The sequence below is a fragment of the Octopus bimaculoides genome, chromosome 19 (genome assembly GCF_046866305.1).
Source record: "Octopus bimaculoides isolate indiv1 chromosome 19, ASM4686630v1, whole genome shotgun sequence".
In the NCBI taxonomy this organism is placed as follows: Eukaryota; Metazoa; Mollusca; class Cephalopoda; order Octopoda; family Octopodidae; genus Octopus; species Octopus bimaculoides.
In genome coordinates, this window is record NC_142946.1 from 4,451,565 (window position 1) to 4,459,064 (window position 7,500).

The 7,500-nt window shown below is 37.8% G+C and overlaps 1 long non-coding RNA gene across 4 annotated transcripts in view; it reads left to right on the forward strand.

Annotated features, from left to right (window-relative positions):
• The window catches only part of LOC149131741 (uncharacterized), an 89,251-nt gene that overhangs the window by 37,631 nt on the left and 44,120 nt on the right, over positions 1–7,500 (forward strand). Inside the window, exon 2 of one of the 4 annotated variants that reach the window (XR_016245133.1) lies at positions 163–392. The exons of 2 other annotated variants lie outside the window; for them this stretch is intronic. This is a non-coding gene — a long non-coding RNA (uncharacterized LOC149131741). Of the gene's footprint in view, positions 1–162; positions 393–7,500 lie in introns of those variants that run through there. One more of the 4 variants, XR_016245135.1, reaches the window with a different exon arrangement.

The window sequence follows — 7,500 nt, forward strand, 5'->3', positions numbered from 1 at the left end:
GAGAGAGAGAGAGACCGACCCATACATTTAACCCAAATTCTTGCCAAAAGAAAACAAAACTGTTGTCTTATTTTTTTGTTTTGTATTAATTTCTTGTTATTTATTTAAATTAAATATTTATATATTCTCTTTTCTTATTTACTCGCAAATCTAAACTAAAAGTCGGATCGAAGCGAGTGGGGTGAAGGAGGGAAGTGTGAGGAGGAGAAGGAGGAGGAGAAGAAGAAGAAGAAGAAGAAGAAGAAGAAGAAGAAGAAGAAGAAGAAGAAGAAGAAGAAGAGTTATGATGAAGATGAAGAAAAAGATGACTGTGATGATAATGATGATGATGAAGTAGAAGAGAAAAAGAAGGAAATGAAAAAATAAAAATAAAATGGAAAAGAAGATGAGGAGGAAGAAGAAGAGAAGGAGAAAATAGAAACAAGAGGTGAACGGGAAAAAAGAGAAAAGAAAAAAATTAAACAAATCCAATAAAATAAAAAAGTGAATGAATAAATAAAGATAAAAAAACCTTCATTTGAACGGCCTGGAGATTAATTATCGGTCGTACAAATGCATAGACATATAGTTGGATAATCCTCTCGGCTGCAGACGATGTGGAAGGTGGGAGGACGTGAAAGAAGAGAAAAATGGGAAAAAAATCAAAAGATTTGCAGGAATTATAGGAAAAAAAAAAGAATTGTGTTATGTTTTATTTATTTGCTTTTATTTGTTCTTTTTGTTTGTTTTCTGTTTCATTTTGTATCATTCCGATAATCGATAATCATTGGCCAATGAAATTCAATTCAGTTAGAGTCGTAGTAATGATGATTCGAACTATCACATTCGATTTTTGAAATTCTCTGTGATTGGCTGAAGTTTCAGTAGGACATTCTTTTGGATGTAAATAAAGCGTTGTACTTAAACAGGAGCAAGCGAACGAACTGAGTCGTCGGTAGAGTCCGTTAGAATCCCTTGTGTTATTTTGTCCCAAGCTTTCTCAGTTCAAATCTTAACGATGTCAAATTTGAATTATTTCATCTTTTCGTAGTCAAAAACTGAAATCATGTGATGTAATCAAGTAGACGACTCTCTCTTTCTTTGGAATCATTTACGCTACGAAGTTTCCGCTTCGTTTCATTCATTGAAGCGAAGTATCGCAGAACTGTTATGATAGCGTTAGAACAAAGTGTCTGACATGTCATTTCCATTGGCTACCTCAGATCGGTCATGTGATGTTTTTTATGATTCTACCATGTTGCTCCCGAGTTTAATTAGAGAAATCCACCGGTCGAAATGACTTCCAATTCACAGGTGAAAAAGTTTCTAGATTTTTCAGGAGATATTTACTCTCGTCGGATGTCTTATCAACAGAGTAACTCGCCATATATAGTCATCGTTTATTAAGGGGAAATTTATTTTCCTGTTTTAGAAGTGAACTGGATTCGGTAAAACTATTAGAAAGATGAGAAACTTAATTTTCTTCTATGCAGTTTGTCTTGTCACTTATGGTCAAGACATTTATTGGTGTATTTAGCATTTTGCGTTTTTCAGAGATACATAAATTACACCTGTTGTTACTACAATTATATAGCCTTGATTACTCAACAAACGTCATTTTAAAATAACGTCGCTGACTCTTCCATCTTCAAATTTGCATGTGTAAATATTTAAACAGTGATGCAGAGTAGATTTTATTCTTGATGAAGAATAAATAAATAAGTTGTGTATATCAGGTTTTGAAAATGTTTTTAATATCTTCTGTTATTTTGCATCACTTTTCTACACTAAGTGCCATTTTTCTACGGAGATGACAATGTATTTCTACAATAGCATTTAGTTTGTTGTGGTTGTGTGGTGTTTCTAGAATTCCGAGTATTGTGAGAAATTTAGAAGCCTATATATTATCTAAATAGCTATAACTGGATATTACGGTATCTATGTGAAAAGGGTAAAAATACATTTTACTTGTGTAGTAAGATATATTTGAAATATGTTTATACTACATGTTGGGTTATATCATAATATTTTCTGTTTTTTATTTAATATTTTCCGATAGTCTTTTCAATGTATTCCCGATTATCTTTAAACCCACTTGGTGCTAAGACATTGTTCTTGTGTGGAGGCGATATTCTAAAAGTATTTCCCAATTTAATCATAAAAATATTTGCTAAAGTTACCTGTGGGGCGTTTTAGAATTGTGGGTGGATGATCAGAAGCTTGATCGATGCATATTGTTTCTTGATAGTGTTTACCTGTGTTAAGTGTAATGCCAAAGAAATTTATTTTTAGACTTGGATTTATCACAACTTTTTAGTTTAAAATATTTCAACAACAAACGTGTCTATAAACGCCAACACTTTTAGCTGGCACATTCGATAATACAATCCAAGATACACTATGTCCGTAAAGATAATAGATGGGAGATTTCTGATTATAGGTCTCCTCAGTCAAGGCTAACATGGGTATAAAAATACTCCCCAAATGCCAAGGAAAACTAGAAAAAAAACCAACAAATATCTTGGTATGTTTTGTACCTAAAAATACAGACGTCGATATATATGAATGTCACAAGATGACAAAAATCAACCTTAAACTGTATTACTTTTACTAACAGCCAAAAGAAGTGATGAGCGCTGTTCCTTTCTATTGACTAATGCCATTAGAAGTGTGTAAGCAAATACTGCAGGAAGTTTAGTGAAGCACTGCAGCGAATCTGCTCTTCCGGCACGGACTAAACTTATGTGTCATGGCGAGTGAGCAGACTTAATATGTACAGTTGGAATACAAGCAAAGCTAGAGCGAATATATTTCCTAGTCGGTTTCTTTATTTGATGGCAGAAAACGCGTGTTTTTATATGGTTTGATTTTACTTTATTTTGTGACTGTAGATATTATGCAAATTCACCAAGTTGGTTCTGCAGAACGACAAGCTGAATATTTCTTTCGGCGTATATATACATCCATACATTGACACAAACACGTACACAAATGTAGATGTGTGTATGGGCATATACATACATACATACATACATATATACATACATATATACATGTATATATGTATATGTGTATATATATGCATATATACGTATATATATATATATATATATATATATATATATATATATATATATATATATATATATATATATATATATATATATAATGTATGTATATATTAATGTATATAACACAGATCTGTTAGAGTTTATCGGAGTAACTATCTCAACACTCCCGGAAGTGTGTAGACACACTTTTATACAACAAACTGCTTTATCAGTTTGGGATTTGCGAACATAGAGGGGCGCGCGCGAACACACACACACACACACACACACACGCAGATGCACACATTACACACACACACACACATACACACATATATATACACATACATGTATACGTATGTATATAAAGAAGCACACCTTTACAGTGTGGGCGCGAAAGTGTGTTTAGGTGATTGTGAATCTGTAAACGACGCATAAACATAGATTTGTATTGGAATCCATCCATCATCCCTACATCCACCCACCTACACACACACACACACACACACACACATACACACACACACACACAAACACACACACACACACAAACACACACACACACAAACACACACACACACACAAACACACACACACACACAAGCACACACACACACACACACACACACACACACACTCACACACATATATATGTATATATATATATATACACGACAGGATTCTTTCAGTTTCCGTCTACCAAATCCACTCACAAGGCTCACAAGACACTTACCCAAGGTGCCATGCAGTGGGACTGAACCCGGAACCTTGTGGTTGGTAAGCAAGCTACTTACCACTCCTGCGCCTATGTATGGATTTTCTTTTTAGTTTCAGTTGAAGGACTGCGGCCATGCTGGGGCAACGCCGTTTACTTTGCTATACTTTCAGTAAACCTTCTCTGATATGTGACATTTGGTAGATGAGGGTGTTTGGACGTTGCTGCCCTCATCTGTGTTTCTTGCCTTGAGGTAGGTTCATCCGGAACTCTCGACAGAAGGAGATCCAGTTTTTGCTTTGAAAAAGCCTACATCCACCCCGTGCAGGTCGCTGAAGCTTTGCGGGAGGATATTGAAGAGCTGTGGGGCCCTTGAAGCCCAAGCTGTTGCATTATCAGGTTCTGTAATCCTGATGGCAATGTTGAGGGGTTTTGGTACTATGCAGTGGCGCCCCGTTCTGCTGTTTATGTAACTGACGAGGACAAAGTCTGGCACAAGCATATATGTCTGTATAAAATGAGTGTTCAGACCATACATCAATTAATCTTGATTTGTACCAATAATGTATGCGCTTAGGAGGGCATACATACATACATACATACATACACACATACATACGTTAAACATGCCTGCAGGCAGATGCAGCAGAACTCCATCTTCTACTGCCACCCTTTTCATTGCAACCAGTGGTATAGGTTATCAGGAAACTACACTAATACATTAGGCTCGGGTATACATACATCTACATGCATACATATATATATATATATATGTTTATATATATAAAAATATATATATATATATATATATATATATATATATATATATATACATAAATATATGTATACATAGACACAAATATATATATATATGTATATATATATATATATATATATATATATATATATAACATATGTGTGTGTGTAGATTAATACACACGTACACACACACACACACACACACACACACGCACACACACATATATATATCATATACACACATATATGTACTCGCGCGCATATTTATAAATATAGCGATACATGCACACTCACATGCACACATAGATACACATACACACACACACACACACACACATATAACCATATATGAGCTACCCGGGACATTTAGCTGTATGTATCCCTACCCCTCTTCACCACCCTGCACCCACCCATGGCTGTATTTATCATGTTTGTTTACGGCAGACAGGTGCATGACTCATCGCCATCTTGAAATCGTCTGTTTCAAAAGTTGAAGTCTTAGATATATTATGGCAAATACTGGCTTAACTGGCACCACCACCACCACCACCACCACCACCATTCTACTATCATCATCAACGCCACGCCAATAACCTGTGCAGCTATCATCACCACTAACACCGCCACTACACAACAACAATAGCAACAGCAGCAACAATACTAACCCCGCCACCACTACCGCAGCAAAACTATCCCCACCACCATCGCCACTAGAACAAGAACAACTACCACCACCTACACTACCACCACCAGCACCACCACCACCACCATCACAATCATCACAACAGCTATTCCTAGTATTACAACTGGAATCCTGCCGGTACCGACATGTGTAAATGAGGAAGCCGTGGCAACCGGTTTGCTAGACATAACAGCCGAATCTGCCTCAGCTCCCAGCCTGCCGTCTTGAATGAGAGAATACAACAGATAATGTAGTCCTATATTGGATTGTTAGCTTTGAACGGGGCTAAGCAGCAACAACAACAACTACAACGACAGCAACAGCAGCTATAGCAACAACAACGCCTAAGGAAACTTTTTTCCCACGAGGGTTCCGGACCCCAGTTATGAACTCATTTGCACACAGCCAATCAGAGCTCAACTATCAAACTAATTTCTGAGCGCATAACAAGTGACGGGGGAAATGAGATACGGTCACTTGGACAAGGAATGACCATGCTTCTTTTCTCTTTTAATAATGCTTGTTGTTCTTGTTATTGTCTCAACCATGGCCGCCTCTGCGTAGTTATTTGTGTTGTTGTTTTACTTTGTAAAACAGTAAAGGGAGAGGGTTGCTAGCACATCACCCTCTACCCACATTTTTCCTATCCATATCCTTACCATATGGGGCCCTAACAAAATCCGATAATAAGTATGGATGCAAATCTATCTAAATACTTGTCTCCTTCTAAAATCAAACGTAACTTGGCGATCGGTCGACTTACAACACCGTTCTTCGTCTTGAGTTTACTTGGTAGAGTGTGTTTTACCAAGAGATTGGTTGCTTTTAACACATTCACGAATGTTATGACAAGGTCAAGGTGAGCTCTGATTGGCTGTATGCAAATGAGTTCATCACTGGGATCCGGAACTCTCGTGGGAAAAAAGATTTCACGTCTCGCTCCAGAACCATGTTATCCATATCGTAGTCCACCTCCTTCCTGGCAAGGCAATACATTGCAATCCTTACATAGACAATCACAACCAAGTTTATTATTAAACCTTTAGACACGTGCAACCCGACCCCGCAAGTAATTGTCCAGTGCTTACCCCTGCCTTAAAACGACTCAGGTCACCATTTCACCAACCACCACTGCAGCCAATATAAGCTGCCGAGAACTTACACAAAGAAGCAGCAAGTTCACACACATTCATGGTCCATAATGCCTCACACCATCTTCACATGCTCACTTCCTCTCTCGTAATCAGGATGTAATAAAAGAAGATAAAGAACGCTTTTTTCTGATACATCATTGTCATAATTAATGCCCCAGACATCATTATCGTAATTAATTTTACGTTCCACCTCATAGTTACTTCATAATTACACATCTGCGTTAAGCATTTCATAACACCATACCTGCCATCTTGCTCGGACCTTATCATATAAACGATACGTATGCTAGAAATGTGAAGAACGATATATACGTGGCCTGATGGCCTGATCAATAAGTATCCGGACTGTTGCTATAGTAACGAAGCTAAAGTACAGAGAGTGAAGCCGCTCAGCACAGATTGACCATGAACTCTGTTGTGCATGCGCACTAAGTTTTAACGTTCTAGCTAACTTCTGCTGTTTACAGTGTTTACAGTGTTTACAGCAATGCTTGAAAGAAACGTGTGTAGCGTGTGATCGTCCATTGACCATGACAGAGAGAGTTGAGCAGAGATTCTGCATTGAATTTTGCCAAAAGCTTGGCGACACCTACTCAGAGGTCTACGCAAAGTTGAAGAAAGTGTATGGAGAGGAGTGTATGAGTGGTTCAGCCGCACACAAGTGTACGAGTGGGTCACATTTAAATCCCGTGTTTATAAAACGAATCTTTAATCTCACTGCATGGGGCACTTTTGTTGACGAGAACACCGATAACAGAATACTGCACAATATATATATATATATATATATATATATATTCTCTTATTCTTTTACTTGTTTCAGTCACTTGACTGCGGCCATGCTGGAGCACAGCCTTCAAGGGTTTTAATCAAACAAATCGACCCTAGGACTTTTTTTTTAAAGCCTACTACTTATTCTATCGGTTCTTTTGCCGAACCGCTAAGTAACGGGGACGTAAACACACCAACATCGCTTGTCAAGCGATGATGGAGGACAAACAGGGACACAAAGGCACACACACACAAAAATACACACACATGACGAGCTTCTTTCAGTTTCCGGCTACCAAATCCACTCACAAGGTTTCAGTCGGCCTCAGGCTGAAGTAGAAGATACTTACCCGAAGTGCCATGCAGTGGAACTGAACCCGGAGCCATATG